A 12,218-nucleotide genomic window follows, 5' to 3' on the forward strand; every position below is an offset into this window, starting at 1 on the left:
TGGCTGGAGACCCAATCCCTGCAAGAGAAGTTAATTCTTCTTAACTACCCACATCTGAAGGGGTGGCTTAGAAGCAATGAGTCTAAGTGCAGCATCTGAGAATTTTGGCTTTGAAGCCCTAGCAAATAGTTTCACAGGAGGTGAATGGTAATCAAATGAACAAGCAGAAAATTTCTTCGATTTGCGAACATAATGGTTCAAAGAATTATGCTCATATTCATGAGCCTGATGATAGTTTCCCTGCAAAACATTGGCGTTAGGGTGACCATATGAGGTCCTCTTCCTGTATGAAGACTTTGGGCCATATTAATCCTTTGGTCTGGGGTTTGTCTTCTTCCCAGGTGGTGTCATGATGACATTCATGGGAAGCTTCTCAAGAAGACTTGTAGGAACCCAAATCTTCTTCACAGGGGGGCCATTCCTACAGTTAGTTCCAATAAACCTGGCAAACACTTCATCATTCTGATTTTTGAACAGTTTATAGTTGGAGTCAAATGACTCATCAATGATGATAGGGTTAGCATAATTAAATCTAGATAATGTGGATGGATCCACTGAAGGACCCTTTGCAGCAACCCAGGTGGTTTTGGGGTACTGCTTAGGCTTCCAGTAAGACCCATCAACATTCATTTTCCTCTCGAAACCAACACCTTCTTTCCTAGGGTTTCGGTTTAGAATCTACTTCTTGAGGACATCGCATAGAGTCTTATGCACTTTGAGGCTTTTGTACATGCCTATTTCAAGCTATGTCTTCAACCTAGCATTCTCATCAGCAATAATAGTGGTTTCCTCAGAAGAGGGGTTAGTTACCACATCAACAGTTGAAAATATTGCTATCTCAGAAGCATTTGAACATTTAGCAGAAGAAGTAGCATTATCACACTCAAGACATTTTAAGCAAGGAGGCACAAATTCTTCCTAAGTGAAACTGATATGTTGAGCGAGTAGTGAATTGTTTTCATTTCGCAGATCATCATGAGATGCTCTCAGTTTCTCTAGATCTTGCTTCCTTTGAAGATAATCATAGGAAAGCTTATCATGATCAGCTGAGAGGGTTCCATGAATACTTTGAAGATCCTCATACTTAATTCGAAGATTTTTTATGTCTTCAATTAAGGATTGAGTTCAACTCATTTCCTCGTCCAACAGGTCATCGCTTTTGTCTAACAGTTTTTGAATCCTTTCAATAATAGTTTGTTGTTCAGTTGCAATTTTAACAAGCGTCTTGTAGCTAGGTTTGGATTCACATTCAGAGCCATCTTCACTAGAAGTTGCAAAGTATGTGGAGCGTGAAGTTACCTTAGAACCTTTTGCCATGAAGCAATAGGTGGGAGTAGAGTCGTTGTCATCATCATTAGCTTCAGCATTTGGTGACGTAATCATTGTCTTTAGTGTTGAAGATGGACTTGGCAATGAATGTTGAAGCTAGAGCTAGGCTTGCAATGCCTGAATCAGACTCCTCCTCCGACTCTACCTCTGCCTCTTCTGAAGCAGACTCCTCCTTTGAATCCATCTCCTTGCCGATGAATGCACGAGCTTTGCCAGATGAACTCTTTTTATGAGATGAAGACTTTGAGAATTTCTTCTTCTTCTTCTTTTCTTCAGATTCATATTCCTTGCTCTTCTTCTTTTTCTTGGCTTCCCTTTCCCATTGAGGACATTCTGATATGTAATGCCCATGCTTCTTGCATTTGTGGCAGGTTCTCTTTTTGTAGTCACGGGTGGAAGGCTCAGAATTCTTTGAGTTGTGTTTTGAATACTTTTTGAAGTGTTTTTCTTGGAGAACGTTTGGAACTTCCTCACAAGCATTGCAAGTTCTTTGCCAAAATCTTCAAGGCCACTGGAGCTGCAGTCAGAGTCTTCAGATGAAGATACATCATTTGCCTTCAAAGCGTGAGATCGCCCATAGTTAGGGCCATAGATATCTCTCTTCTCAGATAGCTGGAATTCGTGAGTATTGAGCCTCTCGAGTATATCAGCAGGATCTAGATGCTTGAAGTCTAGACGTTCTTGAATCATCAATGATAGAGTGTCAAAGGAACTAACAAGTAATCTCAATAGCTTCTTCATGACCTCATGCTTGGTGATGTCTGTGGCACCGAGTGCATGAAGCTCATTGGTGATATCAGTAAGATGGTCGAAGGTGAGCTGGACATTGTCATTGTCAAGCCTCTTGAAGCAGTTGAAGGTATTGCAAAGAACATTGATTCTTGAGTCTCTTTGAGATGAGACGCCTTCATTGACCTTGGATAGCCAGTCCTGGACTAGCTTCGCAGACTTTAGAGTACTCACACGGCCATACTGCCCTTTGGTCAGATGATCACAGATGATGTTCTTGGCGGTCGAGTCCAATTGCGCGAACTTCTTCACATCAGCAGCGATGACGCCTTCATCGACTTTGGGAGCGCCAGTCCCGACAACATACCAGAGGTCATTGTCAATGGCTTCAAGATGCATGCACATCTTATTCTTCTAATAGGGGTAATCAGTGTCATCAAAGACGGGGCATGCAGTGGAGACCTTGATTATCCCTGTATTCAACATAGCTAAAACTCTAGGTGGTTAAACCAAATCACAGAGAACAAGAGAGCACCTTGCTCTGATACCAATTGAAAGTGCTAGTTATCAACTAGAGGTGGGCGAAAAGGCGATTTTTATGAAAGTCTTCAAAACAGACAATGTCTTTGAAGACGAGTGAAAGATAGTAACTAAACAGGATGCAGCAGAAGATAAACTACACTAGGCATGCAAAGATGTCAAAGTACAGTATAGGTGATGCATGAAGACAAGTAGCAGCTAGGTGTAACAGATCAGATTTGGAAGATTGTGTGAAGACAAATATGCGAGAGGGAATGTCTTCACACAATGTCTTCGAACAGTACAGGCATGCAAAGACTTCACGAAACTAAACAGTAAGTAAAGGAGTGAGGTGATAGAACCAGTTGCTCGATGAAGACAATGGATTTGTTAGACCAGTTCTAGTTGCTATGACAATTGTACGTGTGGTTAGGGAGGCTAAGATTGAACTTAGAAGACCATGTCTTCACCTTATTCCCCTTGAGCTATGACCTGCAGTTCTCACCCAATCACTTAGGCAAGTCTTCAAGGTAGACTTCCAAACCTTCACAGACTTTGTTCACCCATAATCCACAATGACTCTTGGATGCTCAGAATGCGACGCCTTACCAACTGGAAGATCACAATCTTCAAGTATAATAAGTCTTCGGTTCACGCAGAACAGAAAGGCTTCAGTGATGCTTAACACACTTTGGGCTCTGGGTGTTTTTGGTTTGTCCTAGGAAGGATTCTCTCTCAAAGGCTTCGGAGGTGGGTTGCTCTCAAACGATAAAAGCCGTACACAATACTTGGAGCGGCCACCAATTTATAGTGGAGGGGGTGGGCTATTTATAGCCAGGAGGTAATCTGACTTGATATGTCCGAAATGACCCTGGGTCAATGGACAACTGACACGTGTCCAATGGTCAGATTTCAAACACATGCGACAGCTTGACTTGGGCTCCAAGTAAAGCTAACTTAACCAACTCTGGAAGAGATTTCTCTCATTGTCTTCGCTCGAAGACATAGGATTTTAGGTTGAGCATCACATCTATTTTCTAACTTTGTTTACCTCGACCCCACTTAACAGTTTAGTGGTTCCTACGACTCAGGAAATAAGAAAATGAAACTACGAAAGAAACTATGTGCTCTTGTAAATCGCACAAACACATTAGTGCCTCAAGCAAGTTTGTCATTAATACTCCAAAATCAACTAGGGATGGCACTAGATGCACTTACAAACACGACATGGTTAAAACATAGCATGGCAAAAGCTACTGGCATGATCATACATTGTTTCCCCCTTTGAAGAGCTACGGTAAAACATGGGTTTCCTCACTTGTCATAGATGGGCTCCTTCCCATTAGAAGAGACATACTTTGGGTGCACTCCATGTTGTCGCAGATGGGCTTGGAAGAGCACGACTATAGGGTGCCCTCCCCAATGTCGCAGATGGGCTCTTTCCCCTTGGAAGAGCCGGAGAGGGCGCCCTCCTCGTGGTCTCCGTCGATGAGGTCTGACTTGGCAACTAAGGATCCCAAGCCAGCGGTGCAGAACACCTCCTTCAGAAATGACAAAAGGGGATCAATGGCGATGAAGGATGGCAAATTCTTGACAGTAAGGCAAATGAGATCAGTGGCGGGGCCATGGATGAGATCGACGGCGCTTGAACCCGAGGGGTTGGGGGTGGGCCACTTAGCCTATGACATAGCTCGCATCAAGCCATCATTGTCGACGACCTCGATGTCATAGCTGGCTTCAGTGATATGCCGCCATACGCGGGATCGCTGATTTGAAGCCTCCGGTCAACCATCGTCATCAGCTTCCTCGCCAGCCACCTCGCCATCATCAGGAAAAGAGGCCATGATAAACCTCTTTTTGGCCATTCACTCCTCGAGCTCCCCAGGAAGCATAGCCAGGCTTAGGATACAACGCTCTGGAGTGGGGGAGGGGGATGGGGATGGGCATATGTGGAAAGGGGGTGTTTCGCAGGCGTCATCTTAGAAACTCTGGGTGGCGAGGATAAGGAGATCGGTGGGTAACCTGCACGAGAAGACCGACAGAGGTCAACGGTGGAGGCGGCACGACGGCGGCGACCTAGCTAGGCTTTCAAGCAAGGGAGGGGTGGTGTTTGTGTGGACGGAGGTTTTGGGGGGGGTGGAGCGGGAACAAGGTGGTGTTTGAGGAAATGTCGCGGCTACTGAAAATTTGGATGATTGGATTGAAGAGGCGTGGGAGCAACAAACATCGCATACGGCTGAAACATAAGAATTGTGTGCTATCAAGTAGAAAAAACCCGTGGAACTACCATTTCGGAAATCGCTCAAGGCGGGTAGATATTTTTGAGATTACGAGGGAAGTCTTATGGATCCCAATCATGGTCAGCTGCCACCAGTGGGCTGTGCTGATGTGATAGGGGCACGTGTGTGGCACACGGGTAGTTTGAGGGAACCATCTCTGTTGTGTCTGCAATCATAGACAGTTGTTTCATCCGACTCGTATGCTATTGATATATTTGGCAAAAAAACCACGAGAAAGGGTCAGAACACAAACACACATGCAGTGGACCAAATATATGCATGAAAAGGGCGGTTTAATGTTCAAATACCCAATGCACAAGTTTGATGTGGCACCTGTCTCACAAAGTACACAGTATTGCTCGTCTGCCCCCCGCTTCATGTCGACGAGAGTGAATCCTACCTATGAAGCATGCCCCAAATAGGTCTGGCATCTCACCCTACCATAATACAAAACCTATAGGAATCCATCATGGTCAAACCCCTTTGTAAGTGCATCTAGTGCCACCCCTAGTTGGTTTTGGAGTATTGACGACAAACTTGGTTGAGGAACTAATGTGTTTATGAGAATTGCAGGATAACACAGGTAGTAGTCCTTCATTGATTCGGTTTACCTACCAGAGATGACCCCTAAAAATGTGTGAAGACATTGAAGACAATGGTGGGTCGTGAAGACATTCACGACGAAGATTATGACATGTGAAGACATTCACCTGAAGACTATGGAGTGCGAAGACATAGTTGTTTTGTAGTTTCCTTTTCTTCTTTATTGAGTCATAGGAACCACCATACTGTTAAGTGGGGTCCAAGTGAACAAAGTTAGAATGACTGATGTGATGCTCAACCAAACTCCTATGTCTTCGAGCGAAGACAATGAGAGCAAATCTTATCCAGAGCTGGATGAGTCGGCTTTACTTATAGCCCAAGTCAAGCTGCCGTGTGTGTTTGAAATTCGACCGTTGGACACGTGTTGGTTCCTTAGCGACCCAGGGTCATTTCGGACATATCATGTTGGGTTGCCTCGTGGCTATAAATAGCCCACCCCCTACACCATAAATTGGTGGCTGCTCAGAGTTAGTGCACGGCTTTTGTCGTTTGAGAGCAACCCACCTCCGAAGCCTTTGAGATAGAGATCCTTGCAAGGACAAAGCCCAAAACACCTAGAGCAAAAGAGTGTTAGGCATCACTGAAGTCTTTCTGTCTGTGTGACCTGAAGACTTATTACACTTGAGGACTGTGAATCCTCCAGCCGGTTAGACGTCGCGTTCTGAGCATCCAAGAGCCATTATGGATTGCCGGTGAACGAAGTCGGTGAAGGTTTGGAAGTCTACCTTGAAGACTTACCAGAGTGATTAGACGAGGACTGGGTGTCCTTAGCTCAAGGAGAATAAGGTGAAGACCGGGTCTTTTGAGTTCAATCTCAGCCTCCCTAACCAGACGTACAGTTGTCACATCAACTGAAACTGGTCTACCAAATCCTTGTCTTCACCAAACAACTGGTTCTATTCCCCACTTTCCTTTACTTTTCAGTTTATCTTCGTAAAGTCATTGCTTTCCTGTCTGATCTGATTGAGTTCACTGCATGAAGACTATTACTTGTTTGGCTTCATACCGTCTTCCATTCCGATCCACACTACCTCGCTGCTGATAGTCTTCGTACTTTCACTACATTGCTTACTTGACTATGGCTTATCTAGTGTAGTCTATCTTCCGCTGCATATCAATAGGTTCATTTCATCTGTTTGTCTTCAAAGACCTCGTGTTTTGAAGACTTCCATAAAAATCGCCTATTTATCCCCCTCTAGTCGATAACTAGCACTTTTAATTGGTATCAGAGAAATGTGCTTCCTTGTTCTATGTGATTCGGTTTAATCACGTGGAGTTTTAGCTATGTCGACTGCATGGATAATCAAGGTCTCCGCTGCATGCCCAGTCTTCGATGACACTGATTACCCCTACTGAAAGAATAAGATGTGCATGCATATTGAAGCCATTGACGTCGACCTCTGGTATGTCATCAAGACAGGCATTCCCAAGGTTGGTGAAGATGTCACCGCTGCTAATGTGAAGAGGTTCATCCAACTGGATTCGACCGTCAAGAACATCATCTATGGCCATCTGACCAAAGGAGAGTATAGCTGTGTGAGTGCACTGAAAACTGCGAAGCTAGTTTAGGATTGGCTGTCCAAAGTCAACAAAGACGTCTCAACTTAGAGAGACTCAAGAATTGATGTTCTTCGCAACCTTTTCAACCGCTTTAAGATGAAGACTTCCAAACCTTACCCCGCCCATGCCCGCAGCTCCGCCCGACGGCCTCCGTGCCTCCTCCCACTCCTAGCCGGTGCGCCTCCCCTCCCCACCCCGATCCACCTTCATCCTCCGCCGGCGCCGCACCTCCCCTCCCCATCCGGCTTCTTCCCATGCCGGTACCGCACCGGCCGTTCGGCCGTCGATCCACCCCGCCGCCGCTCTGGGCTGGCGCCGCCCCTGCCCTGCATCGCCGCTGGCCTGGCTTCCGCGACCGGTTCCCTGCATCGCCGCCGGCCTAGGCTAGCGCCGCCCCTGCCCTGCATCGCTCCCGACGTAGCCGGTGCCCCCAGGATCGCCTTCGTCGGTGAGTATCCCATCCCCTACGCCCAGATCCGCCTCCCCGGTGGCCGTTGACCTCTGCATCGGCCTGATCCATCCCGGTGACACGCCCCACGCACTGCGTGTGGTTCAGCGGTGCCCTGCGGCTGCTGCGGCTCGGTTGTGTGTGGTTTGCCGACGTCGCACCCCTTGCAGTTCGTCGGCGATGCCCCGCAGCCGGATCCAGGCCGCCTTATCTCCGAGCGGCCCCGACCATTCCTCGCCGCCCCTGCACGGATCCGGTGAGATCCACCATCTGGCCGGAGCTACTTTCCATCTCCCCTCCCACAGCCTCACCTCGTCCTCCCAAACACCCGCTTCTCCAATGAACCCCATCTCGCCCTCCTGCTCCTCCATACACCAAACCCTTGCCTCCAATCGGTTCGAGGGAAGCCCGAGGAGGACTGCCGCCGCCTCCTTTCTTCCTCTTCAGCTCAGCCACCAAATGAGCTGCTCATCCCCACGCCATGCTTGAGTGCAGTTCGCCGCGGGCACACCCATACACGGCATGTGGCGTCGCAGTGCCAAGCGCGTGTGCATGTACATCACTGTGTAGTCTAGTGCCAACCGGCTGGATTTTTTTGAGTTCTTTCTGCTATGTTGATGAATCCTTGAATGTGATGAATACTTGGACAGGTTGCTGCAGTTTAGTTCTTCTTTGCGTTTTTCAGATTTTGGATGTGTGCGGTATCACTGCAGTACGCTTCCGGGCGTTGCAGCAACTGTTAGCGGGCATTGCAGATGGTGGCAGCATGCAGTTTGGCTGGACATGGGTTGCAGTTGCCTGTGACGACGAGGAGGGTCACCTCTCGCTATAGTGCAGTTTGTTTATTTATGTGTGAATAAATTTTGTTTTATGTATGAAGTGCATTTCAATTGTTAGAGAAAACTGTGAACATCGCCGGAGGAAAAACAAGGCATTGCCTGATGCAGTTCGGCTGGGAGACCTTTGTGGCTCAAAACAAAATGGAGTTCAGTTTTGCAGTGAAGTGCATGTGTAAAAGTACAAATGGGCTTGTTGTTTTGGAGCATTTCATTTTTATTTGCATTTTAAAAAAGTGGTTATGCATTGTGCAGTGCACTTAACTTTCGGGGTGCGCAGTGCAGTAGGGCCGCCCATGCAGTGCGACACTCATGGCCGTGCGTGTTACTGAAGATCAAGTCTTTTTTCAGAATTTCTGCAAGCCAGAAGAGGAGGACGATATCTGTTCCTTGCCCCCGTGCAGTTCACGCGATGTGTCCATGCGGTGCGGAGCACATGCACATGTAGTCCTTCGGTCATGCGTAGTACAGGTCCCACAAACTGGGGTTTGTTTTGTTATAAAATTATTATACTCGGATGCGGTTTAGTGTAATAATTCTTTGTGGTTCACTTGTTAGAAAAAAAGAAAAAAAGAATCACAAGAAGTTCACTTCACGAAGCACATGGAGTACATTACGGTAAAAAGAAAAGGTTGACTTCATTAAAAAAATCTCACTGTTGAAAATGTAAAAAGAAAAAGCTGAAGAATTGTTGTTCGTGAAGTTCAGCATGTCTCCGTAGAAGAATATGTGTGGTTCACTCGCCTTATCACCGGAGTTCAGACTCGTCAACAAAAAAGTGGAAAAACACAAAATTAGGGAGCAGAAAAAAATAGTGCAGTTAACTACTAGTGTCGCACTACATTTCTCTCGACCATGGGGTTCACTTCTTTGCCCATGTATAACACACTCTGTGAGAGGTTCATTATATTGCCACATGTTGTATAAAAAAGCAAGAGTTAATTTTAATGCAGTCCCTAAGAGCAATGTATGAAAAAAGACAACAAAATACTATGTGGCTCACCCTTGGTAGTGTTGCGGTTCACTTACTCGCAATGTGAAGTGCTGAAAAAATGTTACCGAGACGATAAAATAAAAGAATGATTGTCTTGAAAAATTTACGTCTAACAAAAAGAAACCATGAAGTTCGCTTGCCCATCGAATGCAGTGCGGTTTTCAGTATCAAGCAGCGCGGTTTTTTGTCCGATGAAGTTCACTCGTTGATTTTGGTGTCGCGAAAAAACAGATTGTCTGCATTTTGTTAAAATTAAAATTACTCTAAAACCATAAGGAATCAAAGAGAGTGTTCTACATGAAAAAGTTGTGCCTCATCGATATCTTTCCAACGGCGTATAATTTGAATCATAACAATCAATAGTTTGTGAAAATTTCGCGAAAAACGCCGCTGCCACTCATCGTCAACCACACCATTTTCAAAATTAACTTAAAATCGTAAGGAATCTCAAAAACATTTCAACATATGAAAGTTGCGCCTCATCCGTAGCTTCCCAACGGCGTATCACATGCCTCGTTTCGACAAACGGTGGAAAAAATGGAGCGAAACCAGTGCCCAAAATTCAAATTTTTTTGTAAAACACAATTCCTTGATTTAGTAAATTTGAAACAGATTTTAAACCGTAATGAGTTAGAGAAAATAATAGATCTGAAAAAGATGTGCCTCGATGATATCTTTCCAACGGTGTATCATTTGCTTCATTCCGACGAGCGATTTAGAAAAAACGCAAAAAAACGCTCGCTGCCACTCGTCGTGAGCCGCACCATTTTCAAAATTGCTCTTAAACCGTCAGGAATCTCGAAAAGTGTTCAACATGGCAAAGTAACGCATAATCCATTGCTTTTCAACGGTATATTACACGCCTCGTTCCGACAAACGGTTAAAAAACTAGAGGAAAAAAGGTATCGAAAAACACAACATGCAGTTTTTTGAGATGGGAAGTTCACTCGCCTCTATACTGCAGAACACTTGGTTCAAACAATGACGCGCACTTGCATTGAGTGTGCGGTGCGGAAGTGTTATCAGAATAGTATTCTGCTAATATTAGTAGAATAGACCGGCTATATATATAAGGGCCCGACAGAGTTGTTCCTGGATTCAATCAAATTGCTGCGTCAAAAAACCCCGCAGGCCACATCCCCTAGCTCTTGGCCTTCTTATCCCGTGCCGCCCCGCCCCCATCCCGCCAGCGCACGTCGCTCCGTCATCCCGCCCCGCAACCCGTCGCCGAGCGCCGCCCCCATCCCTGCCCCCGCTCCTGCCGCTGCCGCCCGAGGCCAACGTGCCCCGTCGCCGCGGGCCGCCCCCATCCCCGCCCCCGCTCCTGCCAATGCCACCCGAGGCCGCCGTGCCCCACCGCTGAGCCCCGCCCCCGCTCATACGACGCCGCCCAAGGCCGCCATTCCCAGCCGCCGACCCCTGTCCCACCAACTCGCCTCTGTCCCATGCTGAAGCCCACCCCAGTGCACCTGCACGTCTCACCCGCCGCTCCCGCAACTCCACACGTCGCCGGCCTTCCCTCTCCCCACATGTCGGCGCTGCCAGAGGCCACCACGCTCCATACCTCTGTGTAACACCCCGGATGTAAATTTCCCAATTTGTACTCCAACTCTTGCCGTTTCCGGCGTTAAGTTATTTTATTGTCTCGGGTTCGGGTCTTTGTCTCCGTGTGTTGTTATCGTTGTCATGCATCTCATATCATGTCATCATGTGCATTGCATTTGCATACGTGTTCATCTCATGCATTTTCCCCGTTGTCCGTTTTGCATTCCGGCGCTTTGTTCTCCTCCGGTGGTCATTTCTACCTTTCTTTCATGTGTGGGGATTAAACATTTCCGGATTGGACCGAGACTTGCCAAGCGGCCTTGGTTTACTACCGGTAGACCGCCTGTCAAGTTTCGTATCATTTGGACTTCGTTTGATACTCCAACGGTTAATCGAGGGACCGAAAAGGCCTCGTGTGTGTTGCAGCCCAACACCCCTCCAAGTTGGCCCAAAACCCATCAAAACCCTCTCCATCGTCTAGATCGTTCGATCACGATCGCGTGGCCGAAAACCGCACCTCATTTGGACTCTCCTAGCTCCCTCTATGCCTATATATAGACCCCTTCCCCGAAATCCGGATCCCCCTCATCAAAAACCCTAGATCCACCCTCATCGCGCGCCGCCGGACACATTTCGCCACCGACGGACATGTCCGGAGGCCTCCCACCGCCGCCACGTGGCACTGCCTGAGTGGCTGCCGACTTCCACCGCCGCCGGAGCCCGCCGCGGCCTGTGGCCGGCCCGCCCGCGCCCGCGCACGAGCCAGAGGAGCTCGCCCGCGCCGTCCTTGTCTCTCCCTCGGCCGCCGCCATCCGCCGCCTCCCTGCCGGCACGCGCGCCGCCGCCGTGCCGCCCGCCTCTCGCCGCCGCCGCCATCCGCATGCCTCCGCACCGACCTCGCCGCGGTCGCGCACCCCGAGGCTCCTTGCCTCGCCGGAGCTCCAGCCCGGCCCTGGATCCGGTCGGATCCGACCTCCCCGGCCGCCCCTGCGTCAACTCCGGCGATCCCCGATGTTTTTCGGCGAACAGGAGCTCAACCCCGGCGATCCTCGATTTCCGCGCTTGGCCGATCCAGATCTGAGATTCGGTTGACTTTTGCCCCGAAACCCTAGCTCATATGCTCATGTTCATAGCATCGTATCTTTGCATCCGTAACTCCATTTTTTGGCATATAGCATATCAAAATGTTCGTCTCAGAGAGTACATCATTTCATTCCATTGCATCATTTTCATTTGAGTTCATCTTGATGCCCGAAATGCTGTTAGAAGAGGGCTACTTGAGTTAATTGTCAGATCTGCTACTCCAGTTGCATATTTGTCATTTTTGCCATGATTATTGTGTGCATGATATGCCCTGAGCTCTACATATGTTTTGT

At 47.7% G+C, this 12,218-nt stretch overlaps 1 non-coding gene across 1 annotated transcript; it reads left to right on the forward strand.

Annotated features, from left to right (window-relative positions):
* The first annotated feature begins 6,972 nt into the window (after positions 1–6,972).
* On the forward strand, positions 6,973–8,470 carry LOC125551571 (uncharacterized). The gene is made up of 2 exons (XR_015601187.1): positions 6,973–7,467; positions 8,153–8,470. It is a non-coding gene; the product is annotated as an uncharacterized LOC125551571 (transcript).
* The last annotated feature ends 3,748 nt before the right edge of the window (positions 8,471–12,218 follow it).

Source organism: Triticum urartu, chromosome 4A (genome assembly GCF_056163025.1).
Source record: "Triticum urartu cultivar PI428250 chromosome 4A, HENAU_Tu73, whole genome shotgun sequence".
In the NCBI taxonomy this organism is placed as follows: Eukaryota; Viridiplantae; Streptophyta; class Magnoliopsida; order Poales; family Poaceae; genus Triticum; species Triticum urartu.